Here is a 27,884-nt window from a genome sequence, read left to right as displayed (position 1 = left end):
ATGCATTTTTGGAGACATTACATGAGATGCGTTTCTAATGCACTTTTATATGACACTTGATTTTTATAATGCAGTTGTGAAAAGATGTATTACTATGATTCGCAGCCACTGACAGCATACTGTGATCTTTTTTCCATAGACCAATTCGGTCTGTAGAAAAAATCGCAAATCTGCACTGACCCATAATATAACATTGGTCGCACTCAGCCATGTTATACGCCCGGGTGAGAAAGGCCTTAGAGCCTTTATTCCCACCTGCAGATCTTCTCTAGTTAGTCTCTCTCCTGCCAGAGTCCTGCTCCAGTTACTTTTTTTTTGTTCTACTGTGGAATTCTCACAGATTTCTACATATACTGTGCTTGTGAATGACATGTATATAGAGAGGCTGTGTGGGGTCTAATGCTGTATATAGGAGGCTATATGTGGGCTCATGCTCTATATAAGAGGCTATTTGAGGGCTCATGCTGTGTAGGAGGCTTATACTGTATGTAGGTGGCTATGTTGGGGCTCATGCTGTATTTAGGGAGGCTATATGGGGCTCATACTGTATATAAGGGGTGGGCGAAGATACTGTATATAGGATGCAATGTGAGGGCTCATGTTGTATGTAGGAGGCTATGCGGAGGCTCATGTTGCATACAAGTGGGTGGGGATTTATACTGTACACTGTGTGCAGAATTATTAGGCAAGTTGTATTTTAGAGGATTATTTTTATTATTGATCAACAACTATGTTCTCAATCAACCCAAAAGACTCATAAATATCAAAGCTTAATATTTTTGGAAATTGGAGTGGGATTTTTTTCAGATTTGGCTATCTTAGGAGGATATCTGTTTGTGCAGGTAACTATTACTGTACAGAATTATTAGGCAATTTAATAAAAAACAAATATATTCCCATCTCACTTCACCAGGTAAACCAATATCATTGCACAAAATTTAGAAATAAACATTTCTGACATACAAAAACAAAACCCCCCAAAAATAAGTGACCAATACAGCCACCTTTCTTTATGATGACACTCACCATCCTTCCATCCATAGATTCTGTCAGTTGCTTGATCTGTTTATGATCAACATTGCGTGCAGCAGCCACCACAGCCTCCCAGACACTGTTCCGAGAGGTGGACTGTTTTCCCTCCCTGTAGATCTCACATTTTATGAGGGACCACAGGGTCTCTATGGGGTTCAGATCAGGTGAACAAGGGGGCCATGTAATTATTTTTCCTCCTTTGAGACCTTTACTGGCCAGCCACGCTGTGGAGTAGTTGGAGGCATGTGATGGAGCATTGTCCTGCATGAAAATCATGTTTTTCTTGAACGATACCGACTTCTTCCTGTACCATGCTTGAAGAAGTTGTCTTCCAGAAACTGGTAGTAGGTCTGGGAGTAGAGCTTCACTCCATCCTCAACCTGAAAAGGTCCCACAAGTTCATATTTGATGATCCCAGCCCATACCAGTACCCCACCTCCACCTTGCTGGCGTCTGAGTCGCAGTGGAGCTCTGCCCTTTACTGATCCAGCCTCTGGCCCATCCATCTGGCCCATCAAGAGTCACTTTCATTTCATCAGTCCATAAAACCTTTGAAAAGTCACTCTTGGCCCAGTCTTGACGTTTTGTCTTATGTTTCTTGTTCAAAGGTGGTCGTTTTTCAGCCTTCCTTACCTTGGCCATGTCCCTGAATATCGCACACCTTGTGCTTTTTGTTACGCCAGTAACGTTGCAGCTCTGAAATATGGCAAAACTGGTGGCAAATGGCATCTTGGCAGCTTCACGCTTGATTTTCCTCAATTCATGGGCAGTTATTTTGCGCCTTTTTTGCCCAACACGCTTCTTGCGACCCTGTTGGCTATTTGCCATGAAACGCTTGATTGTTCGGTGATCACGCTTCAAAAGTTTGGCAATTTCAAGACTGCTGCATCCCTCTGCAAGACATCTCACAATTTTAGACTTTTCAGAGCCCGTCAAATCTCTCTTCTGACCCATTTTGCCAAAGGAAAGGAAGTTGCCTAATAATTAAGCACACCTTATATAGGCTTTTGATGTCATTAGACAACACACCTCCTCATTACAGAGATGCACATCACCTGATTTACTTAATTGGTAGTTGGCTCTCAAGCCTGAACAGTAGAGTGGAGTAGGACAACATGTATAAAAAGTATCATGTGATCAAAATACAACTTGCCTAATAATTCTACACACAGTGTATATAGGAAGCTATATGGGGATTTACACTGTATATAGGAGGCTATGTGGGGGCTCAAGCTGTACATAGACGGCTATGTGGAGGCTCATGCTGTACGTATATAAGGGGGTGGGTGGGGATTTATACTGTATATGGGAGGATATATGGGGATTCAATATGTATATAGGAGGCTATGTGGGGGCTCATGCTACATATAAGAGGCTATGTAGGGGCTCAAGCAATATATAGGAGGCTATGTAGAGGCTCGTGCTGTATTTGGGGTGAATATTTAGGGGCTCATATTGTTTATAGGGAGGCTGTGTGGTGCTGTACACAGGGCTGCCACATCAGGGTATATGAGGTCATCAGAATGCTGGCAAGACATCAGGGTACAGACAGGACATCAGGACATCTGGACACAGGAAGGACATCAGGACACCAGGACACAGGCAGGGCATCAGGGTACACGAGATCATCAGGATGCAGGCAAGACATCAGGGTACAGACAGGACATCAGGACACAGGCAGGGCATCAGAACATCAGGAATACCGGACAGACTTCTAGGACACTGATGTGGCAGCCCAGGTCATCAGTTACATCAGGACATCTGGACCCAGGGTCACCGGCAGACCTCAGACAGGAGTCGTTCGGTTCCGGACATCTGACATGACCTATAGGCACCACCACAGTCATCAGGCTCCAAGGCTTCTTCTCAAACTTTGCACTCCTTGTGAGAGTACACCGCATCTCATGGCCTGTGTGATGGGCGTGTCTGAGAAAACTCTCCCAGAACTTTGCCAGTGTTCCTCTGCTGTGCTGGACTGGAGTTGTGTCTCTCTCGCTTGTACTCCTCTATTGTCCAATGAACTGTGACCTCTGCTGCCAGCATTTTCAGATGGAAATTTTTTAAATAATTCCGCAACAAGGGCCTTCTGGTACTGCCCCATTTTAGCAGACCTGTCCTCCTTGGGAATAAGAGATTGAAAGTTCTCCTTGTAGCATGGGTCACCAACCTGTAATGACTGTCACCCAAAGTTTTGAGAATGTGAGGATCACAGGAAAGGCAGTGTAACATAAACTCAGCCATGTGTGCCAGACTGCTAATTACCAAGAGGACGACTGACCATGCTCTCCTCCTCCTCGTCCCTGTCCTCAACCCATCCACGCTGAACAGATGGTATGACAGTTGTGCAGGTATTACTGTCTATAGGGAATTAAACTAGCTTCTGTTCTTCCTCTTCCTCATTGTCACCCAATCCATGTTGGGATGAGATGAGGCTGGGCTGTGTGTAATCACCCTGTATGGTTCCTTGCTCCATCTCATCGTGCTCCACCTGCAATGCAACCTCTCTGATTGTGAGCAGAGAGCATTTCAGAACACAAAGAAGCGGGAAGGTGATGCTAATTATGGCGCCATCGCCGCTTAATATCTTGGTGGAGTCTCTCAAAGTTTTGGAGGATGGTACATATGACTGACATCCATGTCCACTCCTGAGGTCTTATGTGTGGACTCTGAACTGAATACGGACAGCCTTGTTGATGCTGGTAGTGAACAACTGCCCTCTTCTGCTCGCAAATCCTTCCCAACATATGTAGTAGAATTCCAATGTGTGAGGACATCACACACGAGTCGGTGAGTCGGAAGTTGCAAACACTGCTGAAGCACGGCAAGGGCGGCAGAAGCTGTAGCTGACTTTCTAAAGTGGGCACACAGGCGGCATACTTTGACAAGCAGATTCAGCAGCTCTGGGAAGGTTTTGAAAAACCGCTGAACCACGAGGTTTATTACATGGGCCAGGCTCCCCGTATGGTTCCTTGCTCCATCTCATCGTGCTCCTCCTGCAATGCATCCTCTCTGATTTTGAGCAGAGAGCGTTTCAGAACAAAGAGAAGCGGGATGGTGATGCTAATTATGGCATCATCGCCGCTCACTATCTTGGTGGTGTCCTCAAAGTTTTGGAGGATGGTACATATATCTGACATCCATGTCCACTCCTAAGGTCTTATGTGTGGAGACTGAACTGAATACCGACGGCCTTGTTGATGCTGGTAGTCAACAACTGCCCTGTTCTGCTCACAAATCCTTCCCAACATTTGAAGTGTAGAGTTCTAATGTGTGGGGACATCACACACCAGTCAGTAAGCCGGAAGCTGCAAACACTGCTTATGTACGGCAAGGGCGGCGGAAGCTGTAGCTGACTTTCTAAAATGGACTATAAAGGCACGGATGATTGACCTCGTGGAGACCAAAACATCCAACACTGCGGAGACACCATCACGTGTTTCTCAACGCAGTGATCCAGAACACTGCCCCCAAATATGCAAATGCAAGTAGAGGAGCTGCGGAGACACCATCACGTGTTTCTCAACGCAGGCAGTGAATAGCCAGGCCTTTCCCCAGGAAGGAACAACCAAGGGAAGGGCAGCATCCAATAATGGAAAACATCCAATAAAGGAAAACCACCTATGCCAAGCATGGTATCCATCCACAGACAGCTGTTTCGGGGTTTTTGCCCCTCATCAGTGTGGAGTAGGAAACTGGCTATCAGGAGCAGTGCCTAGTAGAAAGACTATAAAGGCACGGATGATTGACCTCGTGGAGACCAAAACATCCAACACTGCGGAGACACCATCACGTGTTTCTCAACGCAACTAAAATGGAAACACAGGCGGTGTACTTTGTCAAGCAGATTCAGCAGCTCCAGGTAGGTTTTGAAAAACCGCTGAACCACGAGGTTAAGCACATGGGCCAGGCATGGTATGTGAGTGAGCTCGCCTTGCCTCAGAGCCGCCATCAGGTTCCGGCCATTGTCACACACGACCATGCCTGGCTGTAGGTTCAGCAGTGTCTGCCACAGATCTGCCTGCTCTTTCAGAGCTGTCCACAACTCTTCAGCATTGTGCGGTTTGTCACCTAAGCATATTAGCTTCAGCACAGCCTGTTGCCGCTTGGTTGAGGCAGTGCTGCAATGCTTCTAGCCTCTGACTGATGTGGTCATTTCGGAGATGGGGCTAAAGAGCAGGAGGATGAGGTGCTGGAGCTGTAGACTGTAAGGGCAACCCTGATTGACCTAGAGCCTGCAATCCTCGGTGTCGGGAGGACGTGTTCTATCACAAAGTCTGACTGGCTTCCACTATGTTAACCCAGTGTGCCGTCATCAAGATGTACCGTCCCTACCCACAAGCAGTTGTCCTCGTGTCCGTGGTTAGGCGGACTTTCCCAATAACTGCATTGTTGAGGGCACAGCTAATGTTGTGAGACACGTGCTTGTGTAATGCGGGGATGGCACACCGGGAGAAATAGTGGTGGCTGGGTACCGAGTACCATCCGCCATCAGGTTGCGGAAAGCTTCTGTCTCCACAAGCATAAAAGGTAATATTTTGAGCGCAAGCAGTCGCGAAATCTGAGAATTTAGTAGTGTGGCCTGTGGGGCATTGGCTGCTTATTTGCCTGGGACCAGGACGTGGATGTGCTTGCTGATGATGCTAGTTGAGTGTGTGCAACAACATGTGCAGGGCAGGGCACATCTTTGCATGCGTCATGGCCAGGGGATTGGCTTGCACGCACAACAGCAGAAGAAGCAGTGGTGTCACCCGCAGACACTGTTCCTGGACCCTGGAGTTTGGCCCACTAAGTCGGGTGCTTTGCTGCCATGTGCCTGATCATGCTGGTGGTGGTCAGGCTGGTAGTTTTGCTTCCCCTGCTGATGCTGGCCTGGCAGGTGCTGCAAATGGCCTGTTTGGGGTTATCGGCAGAGTCTTTAAAAAAACAACCAGACTCGGGAAGACCTAACAGTTGTACTGACAACTTCTGTCATGTTGGTGTTACTGGGAATGGTTGCCTGCCTTCTGTCTACTCTAGAGCAGTGATATTTTGGACCTATTGTTGGCAACATGGACTTTCAACTCCCTTCAAAAGATTTTCTATGAGGTTGAGATCTGGAGACTCGCTAGGCCACTCCACGACCTTCATATGCTCCTTACGAAGCCACTTCATTGCCCTGGCGGTGTGCTTGGGATGACTATCATGCTGAAAGACCTATCCATGTTTCATCTTTAATTCTCTTGCTGATGTACTCAAAATCTCACAATACGTGGCCCCATTCATTCTTTCATGTACATGGATAAGTCGTCCTGGACTCTTGTGAATTCTGCTTTTGGGCTCCCTCCGGTGGTTGTAGGTGGTAATGCAGTTTTCCCTGAGTTGCAGTCCTGGTCAGGTGTATCTGCTGATTGCAGTTCTGACTGGGGTATTTCGGCGTGCAGGATTCATTAGTCCTTGCCAGTTGTCCATGGTTTTTGGGAGGTTTTGGTCCTGGTTTGGTTCCTTCTGCCTTCTGCCAAATCAGCAAAAATAAGTGTCTAGTTTTGTTTCTGTGGCACACATGCTGTGTGCTTAATAATTCTGTGCTATTCAGTGTTTTTTTGTCCAGCTTAGATTGTGTCAGTATTTTCTCTATCTTGTTGGATTCTCTGGAGTGGCAGATATACATTCCATGTTTTTAGTTAGATTGTGGAACTTTTTGTATTATCTGCTGTGGATATTTTTGGAAGGGTTTTAATACTGACCGCTTAGTATTCTGTCCTATCTTTCCCTATTTAGCTAGAGTGGCCTCTTTGCTGAATCCTGTTTTCTGCCTGCGTGTGTCTTTCCCCTCCTACTCACAGTCAATATTCGTGGGGGGCTGCCTATCCTTTGGGGTTCTGCTCTGAGGCAAGGTAGTATTCCTATTTCCATCTATAGGGGTATTTAGTCCTCCGGCTGTGTCGAGGTGACTAGGGTTTGTTAGGCACACCCCACGGCTACTTCTAGTTGCGGTGTTAGTTCAGGTTTTGCGGTCAGTACAGTTTCCACCTACTCCAGAGAAAGTTCATGCGGCACCAAAGTCACCGGATCATAACAGTACAACTGGCCCACTGTGAGTTAAATGCATCTTAGAAGAAGGGAAGAAAGGTGTTGAGTCATTTTTTTTTCTGCAGTTTACTTTGCCTTTTCTTCCCTCTTTTTTTCTGGGTGGCTAAGGAGTCTTGTGTTAGCATGGATGTTCAGGAATTAGCTTCTCGTGTAGACCAGCTTGCTGCTAGGGTACAGGGAATTTCTGATTATATTGTTCAGACTCCTGTTTTAGAGCCGAAGATTCCTACTCCTGATTTGTTTTTTGGTGACAGGTCCAAATTTTTGAGTTTTAAAAACAACTGTAAACTGTTTTTTGCTTTGAGACCTCGATCCTTTGGGGATTCCATTCAGCAGGTTAAAATCGTCATTTCCCTGCTGCGTGGTGATCCACAGGATTGGGCATTTTCCCTGGAATCTGGGAATCCGGCTTTGCTTAATGTAGATTCCTTTTTTCAGGCTTTAGGACTATTATATGATGAACCTAATTCTGTGGATCAAGCAGAGAAGACCTTGTTGGCCCTATCTCAGGGTCAAGAGGCGGCAGAATTGTTTTGTCAGAAATTTAGAAAATGGTCTGTGTTGACTAAATGGAATGATGATGCTTTGGCTGCAATTTTCAGAAAGGGTCTTTCTGAATCCGTTAAAGGTGTTATGGTGGGGTTTCCCACGCCTGTCGGTCTGAGTGATTCTATGTCTTTGGCCATTCAGATTGATCGGCGCTTGCGGGAGCGCAGAACTGTGCGCGCTGTGGCGTTGTCCTCAAAGCAGAGTCCTGAGCCAATGCAGTGTGATAGGATTCTGTCTAGGACAGAACGACAAGGACTCAGACGTCAGAATAGGTTGTGTTATTATTGTGGCGACGCTTCTCATGTCATTTCAGTCTGCCCTAAACGGACAAAGAGGATCGCTAGTTCATTTACCATCAGTACTGTACAACCTAAATTTCTGTTATCGGTGTCCTTGATCTGCTCATTGTCATCATTTTCTGTCTTGGCGTTTGTGGATTCAGGTGCCGCTTTGAACTTAATGGACGTTGAGTTTGCCAGGCGTTGTGGTTTCCCCTTGCAGCCCTTGCAGAACCTTATTCCTTTAAGGGGCATTGATGCTACACCTTTGGCTAAAAATAAGCCCCAGTTTTGGACTCAGGTGACCATGCGCATGGCGCCAGCCCATCAGGAAGATTGTCGATTTCTGGTATTGTATAATTTACATGATGCTATCGTGTTGGGTTTTCCATGGTTGCAGGTACATAATCCTGTGTTGGATTGGAAGTCTATGTCTGTGACTAGTTGGGGTTGTCAGGGGGTTCATAATGATGTTCCTTTAATGTCCATCTCCTCTTCTTCTTCTTCCGAAATTCCAGAGTTTTTGTCTGATTTTCAGGATGTATTCGATGAGCCCAAGTCCAGTTCTCTTCCACTGCACAGGGACTGTGATTGTGCTATTGATTTGATTCCAGGCTGTAAGTTTCCTAAGGGCCGACTCTTCAACCTGTCTGTGCCTGAACATACCGCTATGCGGAGTTATGTTAAGGAGTCTTTGGAGAAAGGGCATATTCGGCCATCTTCTTCATCGATGGGAGCGGGATTTTTTTTGTTGCTAAGAAGGATGGCTCCTTGAGACCCTGTATTGATTATCGCCTCTTGAATAAGATCACGGTCAAGTTTCAATACCCTTTACCTTTGCTTTCCGATTTGTTTGCTAGGATTAAGGGGGCTAGTTGGTTTACGAAGATTGACCTTCGGTGGGCGTATAATCTTGTTCGTATTAAGCAGGGTGATGAATGGAAAACTGCGTTCAACACGCCCGAGGGCCATTTTGAATATCTTGTGATGCCGTTCGGGCTCACTAATGCTCCATCTGTTTTTCAATCTTTCATGCACGATATCTTCCGGACTTATATTGATAAATTCTTGATTGTATATTTGGACGATATTTTGATTTTTTCTGATGATTGGGAGTCTCATGTGGAACAGGTCAGGATGGTATTTCAGATCCTTCATGACAATGCTTTGTTTGTGAAGGGGTCTAAGTGTCTCTTTGGGGTGCAGAAGGTTTCTTTTTTGGGTTTTATTTTTTCTCCTTCATCTATTGAGATGGATCCGGTTAAGGTTCAGGCCATTCATGATTGGATTCAACCCACGTCCGTAAAGAGCCTTCAGACATTTTTGGGTTTTGCAAATTTTTATCGCTGTTTCATTGCTAACTTTTCCAGCGTGGTTAAACCCTTGACTGATTTGACGAAAAAAGGCACTGATGTGGCGAATTGGTCCTCTGCGGCTGTTTCTGCCTTTCAGGAGCTTAAACGTCAATTTACTTCTGCTCCGGTGTTGCGCCAACCGGATGTTTCCCTTCCGTTTCAGGTTGAGATTGACGCTTCTGAGATTGGCGCAGGGGCCGTTTTGTCCAAGAGGGAGCATGTTGGTTCCTTGACGAAACCGTGTGCATTCTTTTCCCGTAAATTTTCGCCTGCTGAACGCAATTATGATGTCGGCAATCGGGAGTTGTTGGCTATGAAGTGGGCATTTGAGGAGTGGCGACATTGGCTTGAGGGAGCTAAGCACCGTATTGTGGTCTTGACCGATCATAAGAATTTGATTTACCTCGAGTCTGCCAAGCGGATGAATCCTAGACAGGCTCGATGGTCCTTGTTTTTTTCCCATTTTGATTTTGTGGTCTCGTATCTTCCGGGTTCCAAGAATATTAAGGCTGATGCCCTTTCTAGGAGTTTTTTGTCTGATTCTCCTGAGGTCCTTGAACCGGTCGGCATTCTGAAAGAAGGGGTGGTTCTTTCTGCTATTTCCCCTGATTTACGACGGGTTCTTCAGGAATTTCAGGCTGACAGACCTGATCGTTGTCCAGTGGGGAAACTGTTTGTTCCTGACAGATGGACTAGTAGAGTGATTTCTGAGGTTCACTGTTCTGTGTTGGCTGGTCATCCTGGTATTTTTGGTACCAGAGACTTGGTTGGTAGGTCCTTTTGGTGGCCTTCTTTATCACGTGATGTGCGTTCTTTTGTGCAGTCCTGTGGGACTTGTGCGCGGGCCAAGCCTTGTTGTTCCCGTGCTAGTGGCTTGCTTTTGCCATTGCCGGTCCCTGAGAGGCCCTGGACGCATATTTCTATGGATTTTATTTCTGATCTTCCGGTTTCCCAGAGGATGTCGGTTATCTGGGTTGTTTGTGACCAGTTTTCTAAGATGGTTCATTTGGTGCCTTTGTCTAAATTGCCTTCCTCTTCAGATTTAGTTTCGTTGTTTTTTCAGCATGTGGTTCGTTTGCATGGTATTCCGGAGAATATTGTGTCTGACAGAGGTTCCCAGTTTGTTTCTAGGTTTTGGTGGGCCTTTTGTGCTAGGCTGGGCATTGATTTATCTTTTTCCTCTGCATTTCATCCTCAGACAAATGGCCAAACCGAGCGAACTAATCAGACCTTGGAGACTTATTTGAGATGCTTTGTGTCTGCTGATCAGGATGATTGGGTGGCCTTTTTGCCATTGGCCGAGTTTGCCCTTAATAATCGGGCTAGTTCGGCTACTTTGGTTTCGCCTTTTTTTTGTAATTTTGGTTTTCATCCTCGTTTTTCTTCTGGGCAGGTTGAGCCTTCTGACTGTCCTGGTGTGGATTCGGTGGTTGACAGGTTGCAGCAGATTTGGGCTCATGTGGTGGACAATTTGGTGTTGTCTCAGGAGGAGGCTCAACGTTTTGCTAACCGTCATCGGTGTGTTGGTTCCCGGCTTCAGGTTGGGGATCTGGTCTGGTTGTCTTCCCGTCATGTTCCTATGAAGGTTTCTTCTCCTAATTTTAAGCCTCGGTTTATTGGTCCTTATAGGATTTCTGGGATTATTAATCCGGTGTCTTTTCGATTGGCGCTTCCGGCCTCTTTTTCTATCCATAATGTCTTCCATAGATCTTTATTGCGGAAATATGTGGTACCCGTTGTTCCCTCTGTTGATCCTCCGGCCCCTGTGTTGGTTGATGGGGAGTTGGAGTATGTGGTTGAGAAGATTTTGGATTCTCGGTTTTTGAGGTGGAGGCTTCAGTATCTTGTCAAATGGAAGGGTTATGGCCAGGAGGATAATGCTTGGGTTTTTGCCTCTGATGTCCATGCTGCTGATTTGGTTCATGCTTTTCATCTGGCTCGTCCTGATCGGCCTGGGGGCTCTGGTAAGGGTTCGGTGACCCCTCCTCAAGGGGGGGTACTGTTGTGAATTCTGCTTTTGGGCTCTCTCCGGTGGTTGTAGGTGGTAATGCAGTTGTCCCTGAGTTGCAGTCCTGGTCAGGTGTATCTGCTGATTGCAGTTCTGACTGGGGTATTTAGGCGTGCAGGATTCATTAGTCCTTGCCAGTTGTCCATGGTTTTTGGGAGGTTTTGGTCCTGGTTTGGTTCCTTCTGCCTTCTGCCAAATCAGCAGAGATAAGTGTCTGGTTTTGTTTCTGTGGCACACATGCTGTGTGCTTAATAATTTTGTGCTATTCAGTGTTTTTTTGTCCAGCTTAGATTGTGTCAGTATTTTCTCTGTCTTGTTGGATTCTCTGGAGTGGCAGATATACATTCCATGTCTTTAGTTAGATTGTGGAACTTTTTGTATTATCTGCTGTGGATATTTTTGGAAGGGTTTTAATACTGACTGCTTAGTATTCTGTCCTATCTTTCCCTATTTAGCTAGAGTGGCCTCTTTGCTGAATCCTGTTTTCTGCCTGCGTGTGTCTTTCCTCTCCTACTCACAGTCAATATTCGTGGGGGGCTGCCTATCCTTTGGGGTTCTGCTCTGAGGCAAGGTAGTATTCCTATTTCCATCTATAGGGGTATTTAGTCCTCCGGCTGTGTCGAGGTGTCTAGGGTTTGTTAGGCACACCCCACGGCTACTTCTAGTTGCGGTGTTAGTTCAGGTTTTGCGGTCAGTACAGTTTCCACCTACTCCAGAGAAAGTTCATGCGGCTCCCAAGTCACCGGATCATAACACTGGTCCCTTTGCAGAGAAACAGCCCCAATGCATGTTGCCACCCCCATGATTCACAGTAGGTATGGTGTTCTTTGGATGCAACTCAGCATTCCGTCTCCTCCAAACATGACGAGTTTTATTTCTACCAAACAGTTCTACTTTGGTTTCATCAGACCATATGACATTCTCCCAATACTCTTTTGGATGATCCAAATGCTCTCTAGCAAACTTCAGACGGGCCCAGATATGTACTGGCTTAAGCAGGTGGACATGTCTGGCACTGCAGGATGTGAGTCCCTGGCAGCGTAGTGTGTTACTGATGGTAGCCTTTGTTACGGTGGTGCCAGCTCTATGCAGGTCATTCACTAAATCCCCCAGTGTGGTTCTGGGATTTTTGCTCACCGTTCTTGTGATCATTTTGACCCTACTCAGTGAGATCTTGTGTGGCACCCCAGATCAAGGGAGATTATAAGTGGTCTTGTATGTCTTCCATTTTCTTATTATTGCTCCCACAGTTGATTTTGGCTATGTGCACACGTTCAGGTTTTTTCTCGTTTTTTCGCGATAAAAACGCTATAAAAGCTCATTAAAAACGCATACATTATGCATCCTATCATTTAGAATGCATTCTGCATGTTTTGTGCACATGGTGCGTTTTTTTCCGCAAAAAAAATGCATCGCGGAAAAAAAAGCAGCATGTTCATTAATTTTGCGGATTTTCTGTGTTTTTCCCACAATTCTATGCATTGGGAAAAAAACGCACAAAAAAATGCACAAAAAAACGTGTCAAAAACCGCGAAAAAAACGCATGCCGCCTTCTGGCAGAAATGTCCGGTTTTTGTCAGGAAAATTTCTGCTAGAAATCCTGACGTGTGCACATACCCTTCATCACACCAATCTGCTTGCCTATTGCAGATTCAGTCTTCCCAGCCTGGTGCAGGGCTACAATTTTGTTTCTGGTGTCCTTTGACAGCTCTTTGGTCTTCACCATAGTGGAGTTTGGAGTCAGACTGTTTGAGGTTGTTTACAGGCATCTTTTATACTGATAACAAGTTCAAACAGTTGCCATCACTACAGGTAATGAGTGGAGGACAGAAGAACATCTTAAAGAAGAAGTTACAGGTCTGTGAGAGCCAGAAATCTTGCATGTGTTTAGGTGACCAAATACTCATTTTCCTCCATAATTTGCTAAATAAATCTTGCCAAATCAGACAAGGTGATTTTCTGTATTTGTTTTCTCATTTTGACTCTCATAGCTGTGGTCTACCTATGATGTCAATTACAGGCCTCTCATTTTTTAAGTGGGAGAACTTGCACAATTGGAGGCTGACTAAATACTCTTTTTCCCCACTTTATATACAAAATGTTAATATATATTTTTGCCTTTCAGATCACTTTTGGATTCACACACTAAAGAATTTTGAAATAGAATGACTCACCTACAAGCAGTTCTAGACCCACGTCCCCACTTTCTTATTCCCCTCACCTCTTTATTTTTTGTCTTTTGCTCCAGGTATATCAGTGTATATATTGGAGACAGTCGACTATGGTCACTAAATGATATACAGTAGGTGTATATTCTCTATTTGTATGTCATTTTGGTTTTGACCTCATGTTTTTTCTGTTACTACAATTTTGGAGCTTTTGTTGGACTTACAAGTCCTTTTGCATTTATTAGTATTATTATTTAATGATATTGGTCATGTGACCATTAATTTTTTGTGGGTACTTCTAGTATATAATGAAATTCTTTTTTTTTTCACCTTTTTCTTTTACTGTATCACCCCAAACACCATACAAACAGAGAAGTTTGTAGGTGGGAACGTCATCATGTGGGGCTGTTTTTTTCAGCAAATGGCACTGTCAAGCTTCATATAATTGAAGGAAGGATGAATGGACAAATGTACAAAGACATTCTTTGATAAAAATCTGCTGCCATCTATCAGGATGATGAAGATGAAACAGGGTTGGGCTGGATATTTCAGCAACACAATAATCCCAAACACACAGGCAAGGAAACTCTCAATTGGTTTCAGAGAAAGAAAATAAAGCTGCCAATCCCCTGACCTGAATCTAATAGAAAATGTATGGAAGGAACTAAAGCTCAGAGTTCATAGAATGAAGCCACAGAATTTTAAGGATTTAAATAGTGTTTGTGTGGAAGAATGGCCCAAAATAACACCCAAGCAATGTATGCGACTAGTTTCTCCATGTAGGAGGCATCTTGAAGCTGTCATCACCAACAAAGGATTTTGTTCAAAGTATTAAGTACATTTCAGTAAGTGCGTTCAACTCTTTTTTCCTGTGTCATTTCATAATTATTGCATATAACTAAATTCTTGGACATCTGTGGTTTGACTTCTATGCCTTTGTGGATTGGACAGGTTGTTACCGACATGTATTTACTTATAAAATTGGCGATATATTCAATATATATTTGATTAGGATTAAAACTGGAACATTGTTCTAATAATAAAATTAAATGTTGTTTGGCTATCACAGTGTTCAGTGCATGTTGTTTTTACTTGTGATTGTATCTATTTTGTGAAAGTTATTAGTTTTCATATTTGATAAATAGTTTTTTAAGCTCATAGTATCAATAAAGAATATTTTTGAAGTTCCTGCTCTTAAGGTATCCTTGATATGACATTTGCATATTTTAAAATGTGCTCTGGAGAAGAAAAATCTCTAGTTAGCCTTAGCCTTGCAAATGCAATTTTGGGTGATTTTATGTATTAAAAAATAACCCAGACATTAGCACATACAGTAAGTGATGACCAATTGCTAAGCATATCCCATTTTTGCAAAAGTCGTCGTCTTGACAGCAGATTTTCTTTTCACATTAAACATGCAGAGAACGAAAGTTAAAGTGATGCTATCATATGACAGTTTGTCATGTTACATGATATACACTTTGTACAAATGCAAGAACGTTATGTCATTATGTTATGTCATTAAATGTCTCCAAGCAAATTATAAGAAAATCAGTTAACAAATAAGTTTGGTCCAAACACTATTTAATGATTCATGTGACACTGTGGCTGCAATACAACTTCTTTTGTTCTGAACTGCTAAGTCAATGTCAAGGCGATTTTTTTTTGCTTCAAAATTTTGTAGAGTATTGAGAAGGTTTAAAGAGGCTTTGAAAATGAATAGGACATGATTTAAGAGGAAAATGAATCCCATTGCTAAATTAACAGAATATTTTTCGGTTATTATGGTGAGGCAATATGTAGACATTACTAGAATCACCTGATATACTTACTGTTTCGGCTGTGACTGCCTTGATGTTGTGGCTTTGGCTTTCAAATGTTGAGTAAACTAATGATAGCAGCTGCTTCCATCCATCTGTGCTGTGAAAATCTTAAAATGTAATTGAAATGGATCCAATTAAAGATTTAGTCAGCTAATATGCTGCTTTTTATATTGGAATGGCAATTGTTTTAATAAAAGGAGCATTTTTAGTCTGATAAATACAATTTTTTATGCTTCTGAGGGGAAGTTAAAGAGAATCATTCCCCAGGTTTTTGCAACCTAATCTAATGAGACTCTGCGAAGTCTCATAATGTAAAGATGGAGACTCTGATTTCAGCAATGGGTCACTTATAGGATCGCTTGCAAAACTGGGATGCAGGGTCACTGAACCAGGCCATGCAGTTTGTTGACTTGCAAACATTGAAGGATATACTATAAATAATCAATGCGGGTTAACTTCATCACCTTTTCCCCTTGACCTGTGAATAATGGCTTGAAGAACAGCTGTGAATTATAAAAAGTGGATATGCCTCTGCAACAAAGCATCCAAGACATCCAAAGATCAAGAGATCCAGAGAACCAGAGACTCTTTACAAAACCACAGCTGTTCCTACTCTACAGAATAGCTGCCAGATTATGGTTCCATCACGAGGGACACAGATTTGACATTCTACAGGGTGCCAGCTTAGTGAACCATGGCCCTGGATGAAAAATTACAGATCTGCTCCATTGACCATCACTGAACCCATGGATACATTTTGGGAAGCCAGGATTTGGACCTACCAGTCACCTGAGCTCCATGGATATGTTAGGGAAAGCCAGGATTGGGACCCACTGGTCACCTGGATCCATGCAGATGTTAGGAGAAGCCAGGTTGTCACCCACCAGTCACCTGGCATTGTACCTCTGTAATTTGCACTACGTTGGGTATTTTGCTTGGTCTGTTCTATGGGTTATTTGCCTGCTTTGTGGTTCAACAAAGTACCGCCACACAGTTTTACCCTCACTGTGTGTTGTCTGAGTAATACTATGCCAAGCATGCGGTCTTGAGCACCCAGTGACCCCTGTCTCCACAACTTGATTTTTCTATCTGCTGTCATTTCCCGCTGTGAGAACTTTTATTTTGCATAGTGAACAGCTTGTTTCCATGGAGACCAAAAACTGGAGCCTACTTCAATATGTGCAAAAGTTACATTTCATTAGAGGTTTTAAAGAGACTATCAGCTCAGAATGATTCTTCAAACAAAGTATAGGTGCTCGCTGCATCATGGTGTGTCCAAATATTTATGTGCACCTTCCCACCTGTGCACCTTCCAATCAATCTCTGCCCATTCTCTCGCTCTATCAATGCACAGCTATCAATCAGACAAGGGGGGCATAAAGCTAGAGAGAAAACAAGCACGTGGGAAGGAATAGTTAAATGTTTGGCCATGCACCGAGAACCTCTACGTAGTTTAAACAGTCATCTTGTGCTGACAGAGACCTTTTAAAGGGAGACACTCATTCCCAAAATGCACATTCAACTAGTTAAACAGTTATATAGGGGACTAAGCCCCTAAAAACCAGATAAGCATTATATATTTTATGCAAATGAGGGGACTTCAGTGCACCCTTGGGATGACAAAGAGTTTGCTGCACCTTTATACTGCCCAATTTACACACAGAGCAATTCCCCTGAATCTGATTGACATTGCTTGCTTGCCCAGAAGAAGCACTGCCTGAACCCTAACTGCTGCATGTGTACACTGACTATGGAGGAGTCATCGGTGTGCACACAGTGGGGGCGGGGGGGGGGGGGGGGGGCAACTTTGCCAGTGGATGCCACTTTCTACATTCAGAAAAGTCCCCTCATAACTGCTTAAATAGCTTATTATGCATTTCGAAGTGACAGACTCCTTTTAGCTCCTAAGATCCGAGCCAACACTCTCCAATCCATTCACTACTATATAGCAGTTAGCTGCTCATCTCCCTCTGTCTCAGTTCCTGACAAAGCTGCTCTTATCAGTCCTGCATAATCAGTATCTAATGGACATCGTCAGTTTCCATAGTAGTTCTCCTAATCATAGATCTCACTTTCCTGTGCTTGTTCAAATGCACTGTTATGCAAATACAGTGGGGAAAATAAGTGTTTGAAACACTGCTAATTTTGCAAGTTTTCCTACCTATGAAGAATGGAGAGGACTGTAATTTTTATTGTATTGTGAAAGACAGAATTTGAAAAAAAATCCAGAAAATCACATTGTATGATTTTTACATAATTTATTTGCATTTTATTGCATCCAATAAGTTTTTCATACAATAGAAAAACAGAACTTAATATTTAGTACAGAAACCTTTGTTTTCAGTTACAGAGGTCAGACATTTCCTGTAATTCTTGACTAAGTTTGCCCACATTGCAGCAGAGATTTTGGCCTACTCCTCCATAGAGATCTTATCCAGATTTTTCAAGTTTCGGGCTGTCACTGGGAAACACTGAGTTTCAGCTCCCTCCAAAAATTTTCTACTCGGGTCATTGTCATGCTGGAAAACCTAGCCATGGTACATCTTCAATGCTTTACTGAGGGAAGGAGATTGTTGGCCAAAATCTTGTGATATGTGACCACATCAATCCTCCATTTAATACGGTGCAGTTGGCTTGTCCCCTTTGCAAAAAAACACCCCCAAAGTATGATGTTTCACTCACCATGCTTCACGGTAGGTCCGGTGTTCTTGGAATTGTACTAATCCTTCTTCTTCCCCCAAACACAGTGAGTGAAGCTGATGCCAAAAAGTTCTATTTTGGTCTCATCTGACCTCATAACCTTCTCTCATGCCTCCTCTGGATCATCCAGATGGTCATTAGTGAACTTCAAATGGGCCTGGATGTGTGCTGGCATAAGCAAGGGGACCTTGCATGCCCTTTAGGATTTTAATCCATGACGGCGTAGTGTGTTATTAACGATAATGTTTGAGACTGTGGTCCCAGCTCTCTTCAAGTCATTGATCTGGTACTCCTGTGTAGTTCTGGGCTGATTCCTGACCTGAGAATCATTCTTACCCCACAAGGAGAGACATTACATGGAACCCCAAAGAGAGGAATATTAACTGTCCTTTTGTGTTTCTTCCATTTTCTAATAATTGTGCCAACAGTTGTTGCTTGCCTATTGTCCTGTAGCCTAACCCAGGCTTGTGCAGGCCTACAATTTTGTCCCTGGTGTCCTTTGACAGCTCTTTGGTCTTGGCCATGGTGGAGAAGTTGGAATGTGATTGATTATGTGGACAGGTGTATTTTATACAGGTAATGAATTCAAGCAGGTGCAATTAATACAGTTAATGAGTGCAGAGTAGGAGGGCTTCTTAAAGGAAAACGAACAGGTCCCTGAGAGCCAGAATTCCTGCTGGCTGGTAGATTATCAAATACTTATTTCATGTAATAAAGTGCAATTTAATTATTTAAAGATTATACAGTGTGATTTTCTGTTTTTATTTTTAGAATCTGTCTCTCGCAGTTGAAGCGTACCTAAAATGATAGACCTCTCCATTCTTTGTGGGTGGGAAAACTTGCAAAATCATCAGTGTATCAAATACTTATTTTCCCCACTGTATAGTGATAACAGGGTAGACCTCAGAGCAATGCTAATGGCAGAATTAAACTGACCAGAACTGTCACTCAAGGAAGAGGTACCCCCCACCTCACTGTCATGCATCTCAGTTCAAACTCTTTAGTCTGTACTTTCTGGTCAGCTTCATGGTCTGCCGAGCCACTGGGTATTTCGTTTCTGTTATCCTTACCTCATTCTTTTTAGGATAACAGGTGTTTTCATTTACTCATTTGTCTGCCTTGTCACCTCTTGTGTGTGGCTTTATATACTTTCCAACTGTTGGTATTTTCTGCTGATAGAAGTCTCATTTGGATGTCCAGCCATACTGCTGTAGTTTAAGCCAGTCAGTGAAAGATCAGCTAGGGTTTACCTCTCTGCTGTTTATGTTCTTTTAGTTATACCTATATTCTGTTTCTTTCTAGAAAGTAGGCAGCATATTCTCTAGCAGTACAAACGTAATCTTTTATTTTGTATTTCGTGGTTTGTTTTTGTCTGAAATCTCTTTTCATTTTGGCACATTTTCCCTTCTGTAGGAAATTGTCACTCTGCTCTGCCCTCCGGTTCTTTAGGAGGAATGTGACTTGATCGATGGGTCCTCAGATAGCATAGATCTGAGTTCCCATCTTCTAGTCCGAGGTTAGGGCTTTCTCAGCAAATGCAGGAACCACTAAGAACTGCGAAGTCAGGATCTCGAGTCTTTACAGGAATCGGAAGGGTCAGTGTCAGTTTTTAGTGTGTTACCTATTTTGCCGAGTGAGTTGCTACACTATCATAACACTCACGAACCAGGAAGCTGGGAGCTTCTCAAGACATAACTTGAGAATTCCTTTTCAAGTTATAATTTTTAAAGCAATTATGCAAATTGTCTCTTCAGAGAGGAAGAGAGCTAGAACTCTAGTGCCACCTATTGGAAGGTAGCAATCCTACAAGTCAATGTTGACCCTTTAATGAGGCTTGTCACGTGACTTAGGATAATAGCCAAACCAGTATCTCAATTTGCAGATACTGTGTTTCGGGGTACTGCCCCTCATCAGCGCAAAGCGGAGATCTGGTTTGGCTGTGTGAGAGGTGTCAGACCGTTATCCAAGAAGCATCGTTTCTCCTTGCGGAGATCGACATGCTAAGTCAACATTGACTTGTAGGATTGCTACCTTCCAATACGTGGCACTAGAGTTATAGCTCTCTTCCTCTCTGAAGAGAACATTTGCATAATTGGCATATTGCCCAGAGGAGCATTGCGGCTTTAAGTCTCCTCATCTCGGCATGCTTAGCATGTCGATCTCCGCAAGGAGAAACGATACTTCTTGGATAACGGTCTGACGCCTCCCACACTGCCAAACCAGATTTCCGCTTTGCACTGAGGAGGGGCTGTACCCCGAAACACAATGTCTGCAAATTGAGATTCTGGTTTGGCTATTATCCTAAGTCATGTGACACGGCTCATTAAAGGGTCAACATTGACTTGTAGGATTGCTACCTTCAAATGGGTGGCACTAGAGTTCTAGCTCTCTTCCTCTCTGAAGAGACAATTTGCATAATTAGCATATTACCCAGAGGAGCATTGCGGCTTTAAGTCTCCTCATCTTGGCATGCTTAGCATGTCGATCTTCGCAAGGAGAAATGATACTTCTTGGTTAATTTTTAAAGCAAAAATTTATATTAGTCTGGGAACTTTTAAACGCACACCACCATTCTTACAAGAAATAAGAAAATAAAGACTTGAAAAATCGTGACTGTTCAGAAGAAATATTTGGCTTGCCATACCTGCTCCAAAGTGCAGTAACAACTCCAGACATAAAATACCCAGAAGAACATCCAAAGATATGCAGATCTTCTCACTTCTTTAAGACTCAACTTGGCCTATTAAATTAAAGTAGCTTCACTACTGGGGACAAAAAAAATCTCCTAAATGTTCTCAAAACAATTTGGGATAAAAAGTTCTATGGACACATACCATCTAGAGTCAATGAAGGGACATTCAGAAATGTCTTCAAAGTCAGAACAGTGGGAATCTGGCAGAAGACTCTCATTCACTACCAGTCCCTAGAACAAGCTGTTCTGCTTCTGCGTGAATAGGTGCCCCTGAGTGAATTGTCACTTCCATTTTCTTACATGTTCATTGTAGAGCTTATTCATAAGAGAACCACATTGCCTCACTTTGTTAATTGTGTAGGATGAAGATAATTGTGTACTTCCTCTGTTTTGTGCTGCACTAATTAAGTATTTTTCAAACATTTTGCATGTAAGAAATGATGATTCTATTTGTTGCTTATTCACGGTAGATGATACAGGAATTGTGCGGAGTGAGACAAGCTCCATATGCAGCTGTTATTAGTTGTGTATAACAGCTGACACTCTATTGCAACAGTTGGTACCAGGATGTAACTTTGATCCTGCCTGTTTGTCACCTTACATGCTGCTATCACTAGTGACCCTAAGGAGGTCAATTAAAAGGAAGTAGTTCTCTACATCACCTACCTACATCAAGTAAAAAGTTAAAGAAATAGTTTTTGAAAATATTAAAAAAATAAAAAATATATAAAAGTTCAAATCACCCCCCCTTTCACCCCATTCAAAATAAAACAGTAAGCAAAATCAAATATACACATATTTGGTATCGCCGCATTCAGAATTGCACGGTCTATCAATATATAAAAATAATTAATCTAATCGGTAAATGGCGTAGCGAGAAAAACAATTGAAACGTCAGAATTATGTTTTTTTGGTCACTGCAACATTGCAATAAAATGCAATAATGGGCGATCAAAAGATTATATATACACCAAAATGGTAGCAATAAAAATGTCAGATCAGCCCGCAAAAAAAAAGCCCTCACCCGGCACTAGAGCCTGAAAAATGGGTCTCGGAAAATGGCAACATTTTTTTTAAACAAATTTTGGAATTTTTTTCACCGTGTAAATAAAAAAGAACCTAGACATGTTTGGTGTCTGCGAACTCGTAATGACCTGCAGAATCATAACGGCAGGTCTGTTTTAGCATTTAGTGAGCATGGTAGAAAAGAAAATCCAAAAAACAATTGTGGAATGGCACTTTTTTTGCAATTTCACCGCATTTGGATTTATTTCCCGCTTTCCAGTACATGATATGATAAAATCAATGGTGTCATTCAAAAGTACAACTCATCTCACAAAAAACAATCCCCCACATGGCCATATTGACAGAAAAATAAAAAAGTTATGGCCGTAGGAAAAAGGGGAGCAAAAAATGGAACCGCAAAAATTGAAATACCCCTGGTCCTTAAGGGATTAAAAAGACTGATAATACCACCATACAATGACTATATAATGGTAGATACTTGTCCTGCCAAGTATATTACACAGATAACAGTACATATATACAGTGGTGTGAAAAAGTGTTTCCACCCTTCATAGTAACATAGTAACATAGTAACATAGTAAGGCCGAAAAAAGACATTTGTCCATCCAGTTCAGCCTATATTCCATCATAATAAATCCCCAGATCTACGTCCTTCTACAGAACCTAATAATTGTATGATACAATATTGTTCTGCTCCAGGAAGACATCCAGGCCTCTCTTGAACCCCTCGACTGAGTTCGCCATCACCATCTCCTCAGGCAAGCAATTCCAGATTCTCACTGCCCTAACAGTAAAGAATCCTCTTCTATGTTGGTGGAAAAACCTTCTCTCCTCCAGACGCAAAGAATGCCCCCTTGTGCCCGTCACCTTCCTTGGTATAAACAGATCCTCAGCGAGATATTTGTATTGTCCCCTTATACACTTATACATGGTTATTAGATCGCCCCTCAGTCGTCTTTTTTCTAGACTAAATAATCCTAATTTCGCTAATCTATCTGGATATTGTAGTTCTCCCATCCCCTTTATTAACTTTGTTGCCCTCCTTTGTACTCTCTCTAGTTCCATTATATCCTTCCTGAGCACCGGTGCCCAAAACTGGACACAGTACTCCATGTGCGGTCTAACTAGGGATTTGTACAGAGGCAGTATAATGCTCTCATTATGTGTATCCAGACCTCTTTTAATGCACCCCATGATCCTGTTTGCCTTGGCAGCTGCTGCCTGGCACTGGCTGCTCCAGGTAAGTTTATCATTAACTAGGATCCCCAAGTCCTTCTCCCTGTCAGATTTACCCAGTGGTTTCCCGTTCAGTGTGTAATGGTGATATTGATTCCTTCTTCCCATGTGTATAACCTTACATTTATCATTGTTAAACCTCATCTGCCACCTTTCAGCCCAAGTTTCCAACTTATCCAGATCCATCTGTAGCAGAATACTATCTTCTCTTGTATTAACTGCTTTACATAGTTTTGTATCATCTGCAAATATCAATATTTTACTGTGTAAACCTTCTACCAGATCATTAATGAATATGTTGAAGAGAACAGGTCCCAATACCGACCCCTGCGGTACCCCACTGGTCACAGCGACCCAGTTAGAGACTATACCATTTATAACCACCCTCTGCTTTCTATCACTAAGCCAGTTACTAACCCATTTACACACATTTTCCCCCAGACCAAGCATTCTCATTTTGTGTACCAACCTCTTGTGCGGCACGGTATCAAACGCTTTGGAAAAATCGAGATATACCACGTCCAATGACTCACCGTGGTCTAGCCTATAGCTTACCTCTTCATAAAAACTGATTAGATTGGTTTGACAGGAGCGATTTCTCATAAACCCATGCTGATATGGAGTTAAACAGTTATTCTCATTGAGATAATCCAGAATAACATCCTTCAGAAACCCTTCAAATATTTTACCAACAGTAGAGGTTAGACTTACTGGCCTATAATTTCCAGGTTCACTTTTAGAGCCCTTTTTGAATATTGGCACCACATTTTCTATGCGCCAGTCCTGCGGAACAGACCCCGTCGCTATAGAGTCCCTAAAAATAAGAAATAATGGTTTATCTATTACATTACTTAGTTCTCTTAGTACTCGTGGGTGTATGCCATCCGGACCCGGAGATTTATCTATTTTAATCTTATTTAGCCGGTTTCGCACCTCTTCTTGGGTTAGATCGGTGACCCTTAATATAGGGTTTTCATTGTTCCTTGGGATTTCACCTAGCATTTCATTTTCCACCGTGAACACCGTGGAGAAGAAGGTGTTTAATATGTTAGCCTTTTCCTCGTCATCTACAACCATTCTTTCCTCACTATTTTTTAAAGGGCCTACATTTTCAGTTTTTATTCTCTTACTATTGATATAGTTGAAGAACAGTTTGGGATTAGTTTTACTCTCCTTAGCAATGTGCTTCTCTGTTTCCTTTTTGGCAGCTTTAATTAGTTTTTTAGATAAAGTATTTTTCTCCTTATAGTTTTTTAGAGCTTCAATGGTGCCATCCTGCTTTAGTAGTGCAAATGCTTTCTTTTTACTGTTAATTGCCTGTCTTACTTCTTTGTTTAGCCACATTGGGTTTTTCCTATTTCTAGTCCTTTTATTCCCACAAGGTATAAACCGCTTACAGTGCCTATTTAGGATGTTCTTAAACATTTTCCATTTATTATCTGTATTCTTATTTCTGAGGATATTGTCCCGGTCTACCAGATTAAGGGCATCTCTAAGCTGGTCAAACTTTGCCTTCCTAAAGTTCAGTGTTTTTGTGACTCCCTGACAAGTCCCCCTAGTGAAAGACAGGTGAAACTGTACAATATTGTGGTCGCTATTTCCTAGATGCCCGACCACCTGCAGATTTGTTATTCTGTCAGGTCTATTAGATAGTATTAGGTCTAAAAGTGCTGCTCCTCTGGTTGGATTCTGCACCAATTGTGAAAGATAATTTTTCTTGGTTATTAGCAGAAACCTGTTGCCTTTATGGGTTTCACAGGTTTCTGTTTCCCAGTTAATATCCGGGTAGTTAAAGTCCCCCATAACCAGGACCTCATTATGGGTTGCAGCTTCATCTATCTGCTTTAGAAGTAGACTTTCCATGATTTCTGTTATATTTGGGGGTTTGTAACAGACCCCAATGAGAATTTTGTTACCATTTTTCCCTCCATGAATTTCGACCCATATGGACTCGACATCCTCATTCCCTTCGCTAATATCCTCCCTTAAAGTGGACTTTAGACAAGACTTTACATAGAGACAAACCCCTCCTCCTCTCCGATTTTTACGATCCTTTCTAAACAGACTGTAAAGGTACCTTCACACGAAGCGACGCTGCAGCGATAGCGACAACGATGCCGATCGCTGCAGCGTCGCTGTTTGATCGCTGGGGAGCTGTCACACAGACCGCTCTCCAGCGACCAACGATGCCGAGGTCCCCGGGTAACCAGGGTAAACATCGGGTTGCTAAGCGCAGGGCCGCGCTTAGTAACCCGATGTTTACCCTGGTTACCAGCGTAAAAGTAAAAAAAACAAACAGTACATACTCACCTGCGCGTCCCCCAGCGTCTGCTTCCTGACACTGACTGAGCTCCGGCCCTAACAGCACAGCGGTGACGTCACCGCTGTGCTTTCACTTTCACTTTAGGGCCGGCGCTCAGTAAGTGTCAGGAAGCAGACGCTGGGGGACGCGCAGGTGAGTATGTACTGTTTGTTTTTTTTTACTTTTATGCTGGTAACCAGGGTAAACATCGGGTTACTAAGCGCGGCCCTGCGCTTGGTAACCCGATGTTTACCCTGGTTACCAGTGTAAAATATCGCTGGTATCGTTGCTTTTGCTTTCAAACACAACGATACACGGCGATCGGACGACCAAATAAAGTTCTGGACTTTATTCAGCGACCAGCGACATCACAGCAGGATCCTGATCGCTGCTGCCTGTCAAACGAAACGATATCGCTAGCCAGGACGCTGCAACGTCACGGATCGCTAGCGATATCGTTACAAAGTCATTTCGTGTGAAGGTACCTTAACCCTGTAAGTTAACTGCCCAGTCATAGCTTTCATCTAACCATGTCTCGGTTATTCCCACTATGTCAAAGTTACCTGTAGATATTTCTGCTTCTAGTTCTTCCATCTTGTTTGTCAGGCTTCTGGCGTTTGCGAGCATGCAGTTTAGAGGATTTTGTTTTGTTTCAATCTCCTCGCTGTGGATTCTTTTAGAAATGTTCTTACCTCCCTTCTGAGTATGTTTTCCTGTGTCTTCTTTGTTCGAGTCTAATGTTTTTCTTCCCATCCCCTCTTCTTCTAGTTTAACGCCCTCCTGATGAGTGTAGCGAGTCTTCTGGCGAATGTGTGTTTCCCAAGTTTGTTGAGGTGTAGTCCGTCTCTGGCGAGGAGTCCATCGTACAATTCCTATTCTTTTGCATGTTTGCACACTTAAATGTTTTAGATCACCAAACAAATTTAAATATTAGTCAAAGATAACACAAGTAAACACACGCAGTTTTTAACCCCTTCCCGACATGCGCCGTACTAGTACTGCGCTGCCGGCACTGCATTACTGACAGCCGCAGTACTCGTACGGCGGCTCGATCACCGCGGTCTCGCGCTGAGCGCCGCGGTGATCAGGTGCGGGTGTCAGCTGTATATGACAGCTGACACCCCGCAGCAATGCCCACGATCGGCGCTATCGCCGATCGCGGGCATTTAACCCCTCTGATGCCGCTGTCAACAGTGACAGCGGCATAGAGGGGGATCGCGCAGGGACAGGGGCTCCCTGCGCTCTCCCACCGGAGCAACGCGATGAGATCACGCTGCTCCGGTGACCTGGAAGGAGTCCCCGGATCCAAGATGGCCGCGGGACTCCTTCCGGGTCATGAGATGACCCTGCTTGCCGGCGTCTGCTGAGAATCCTCATAGCAGGCGCCGGCAAGCCTGTGGAACGTGCCTGTCACATCGGTGATCAGACAGAGTGCTGTGCACACTGTCTGATCACCGATCTGTGATGTCCCCTCCTGGGACAAAGTAAAAAAGTAAAAAAAAAAATTTTCCACATGTGTAAAAAAAAATAAAAAAAAAATTCCTAAATAAAAAAAAAAAAAAAAAATTCCCATAAATACATTTCTTTATCTAAATAAAAAAAAATCACACAATAAAAGTACACATATTTGGTATCGCCGCGTCCGTAACGACCCCACCTATAAAACTATATCACTAGTTAACCCCTTCAGTGAACACCGTAAAAAAAAAAAAAAAAAAAAACGAGGCAAAAAACAACGCTTTATTCTCATACCGCCAAACAAAAAGTGGAATAACACGCGATCAAAAAGACGGATATAAATAAGCATGGTACCGCTGAAAACGTCATCTTGCCCCGCAAAAAAAAAGCCGCCATACAGCATCATCAGCAGAAAAATAAAAAAGTTATAGCTCTCAGAATAAAGCGATGCAAAAACAATTATTTTTTTATATAAAATAGTTTTTATTGTGTAAAAGCGCCAAAACATAAAAAAATTACATAAATGAGGTATCGCTGTAATCGTACTGACCCAACGAATAAAACTGCTTTATCCTTTTTACCAAACGCGGAACGGTATAAACGCCCCCCCTAAAAGAATTTCAGGAATTGCTGATTTTTGTTCATTCCGCCTTCCAAAAATCGGAATAAAAAGCGATCAAAAAATGTCATGTACCTGAAAATGGTACCAATAAAAACGTCAACTCGTCCCGCAAAAAACAAGATCTCACATGACTCTGTGGACCAAAATCTGGAAAAATTATAGCTCTCAAAATGTGGTGATGCAAAAACTATTTTTTGCAATAAAAAGCGTCTTTTAGTGTGTGACGGCTGCCAATCATAAAAATCCGCTAATAAACCCGCTATAAAAGTAAATCAAATCCCCCTTCATCACCCCCTTAGTTAGGGAAAAATAATACAATTTAAAAAAATATATTTATTTCCATTTTCCCGTTAGGCTACTTTCACACTAGCGTCAGTACGGGGCCGTCGCGCTGCGTCGGCCCGATATACCGACGCATACTGTGCAAGCGCCGCACAACGGGGGCAGCGGATGCTGTTTTTCCACGCATCCGCTGCCCCATTGTGAGGTGCGGGGAGGTGGGGGCGGAGTTCCAGCCGCGCATCCGCGCATGCGCGGTCGGAAATGGTGGACCGTCGGCACAAAAA

The sequence above is a fragment of the Ranitomeya variabilis genome, chromosome 1 (genome assembly GCF_051348905.1).
Source record: "Ranitomeya variabilis isolate aRanVar5 chromosome 1, aRanVar5.hap1, whole genome shotgun sequence".
NCBI classification, from domain to species: domain Eukaryota; kingdom Metazoa; phylum Chordata; class Amphibia; order Anura; family Dendrobatidae; genus Ranitomeya; species Ranitomeya variabilis.
Note: the sequence above shows the minus strand (reverse complement) of the source record.